At 23.6% G+C, this 1565-nt stretch overlaps 1 long non-coding RNA gene across 1 annotated transcript in view; it reads left to right on the top strand.

Moving 5' to 3' along the window:
• Positions 1-667, top strand: part of LOC110269648 — a 1901-nt gene extending 1234 nt beyond the window's left edge. Inside the window, exon 2 of the long non-coding RNA XR_002358413.1 lies at positions 370-667. This is a non-coding gene — a long non-coding RNA (uncharacterized LOC110269648). The remainder of the gene's footprint in view (positions 1-369) is intronic.

Here is a 1565-nt window from a genome sequence, read left to right as displayed (position 1 = left end):
TATTAAGATTTTTTTAAAAATTTAAATCTATACTTATTTTATAATAAACCAGATCAAATACAGACTAAATTATTGACCTTTTTCCACCCCTACTCTTAAGTAAAATCTTGCTTTAGATATAGTCAATTAGTCATATAGGAAAAGGGCACGCAATTCTTCTCCTGTGCTTTATAGCCAAGGCGGTTTGCTCTAATTAAAATAGATGTATATTTAAATTCTATATACTTACAACGTATATATTAAAAAATTAGTCATTACATATTAAATATAAAATGTATAAAAAATTGTGAAATATATATATTTTATGACTAATTATTTTAATTTGTTTTATTATTTTGGTGCAAATATTTGTACATATCATCATATCAGGCTATGATGCGTGCAAATTGAGTGATCTTAAGATACATCAAGAGAAAACAGGAGCCCAAGTACACAACAAGCCAGAGTGGAAAGTTAGTATAACCACTGATTGTAGATGTAGTTATCCTAATGTGTTTCTAAAATGTGTTGCATTTCAAACCGTGGAGCCTATTGACTCTTCAATTTTGACTTTCAAGGGTCCATTCTGTGTTCTTGATAAAGCTGTCTCTAGATCTCACCCTATTATCTTCAAATATGCATGGGATACCGTTTATCCCTTTACTATTGCTAACGCAGAAATTGCTTGCCCTTAGTTTTCTATTTTCTATTGCGCATAAATCTCCTTGTGTACTTATATTATCTAATAAAGGAATGAAAGTTTCATTCTCATAAAAAATTCCTTCAAGAAATAAATCTAAAATAAAAAATAAGACTGAAAAATATATTTTATGTTTGCATGTATTTAGAATAAAAAATAGCTAAATTGTTTGAATATGACAAAAGTATAAGTATTTTTTAGAATTCTATCATTTTATATTAATTCATCAATAATTTTATTCCTTTAATTATATAATAATTACAATATAATTATATTTTATCTCAATCATTTACAATACATCCCATCCATAAAATTTCATCTCGAATGACACATCCAGCGATATATAATTCACCAAATCTTTATACAATATTTTGATTATTGTATATTTTTTCTTTCCAACTATTAGACTTATATTAATAGTTTGAGAATTATGTTACTATTTTTCAATTAATATATCATTATTTTCTATTACTCAAAATCAATGTTCATTATTATCATTGTCGTCGCCTTTGTTGTTATCATGATCGTTGATTATTATTTTATTGTTATTGTTATTATTTTAGTTATTTTTAATTTCATATTATTTTGTAAATATATATAAAAACCAGGCCACTTTAAAACTTTTCAATATGCTTTTTTCTCACATATTAATAATGATAAAAATGTTTATAATTAGAATCAATTATGCTAAATAACTAAAAGAATGAGAATATACTCAATTAAAAACAATAATTTTGTCATGTAATTTAGATATACTGATAGTTAATCAGGAAAGAAATACTAATCAATAATGATGAAATTTAATATATTATTTTATCAAAAAATTAAATCTCACCATTATTGATTATTTCATTAAATTCATTCCAAATTATTAATTTTTTTTATA

Source organism: Arachis ipaensis, chromosome B03, assembly GCF_000816755.2.
Source record: "Arachis ipaensis cultivar K30076 chromosome B03, Araip1.1, whole genome shotgun sequence".
Classification (NCBI taxonomy): Eukaryota; Viridiplantae; Streptophyta; class Magnoliopsida; order Fabales; family Fabaceae; genus Arachis; species Arachis ipaensis.
The sequence above is the reverse complement of the archived record's forward strand: the minus strand, read 5'-3'. Positions and strand labels throughout refer to the sequence as shown.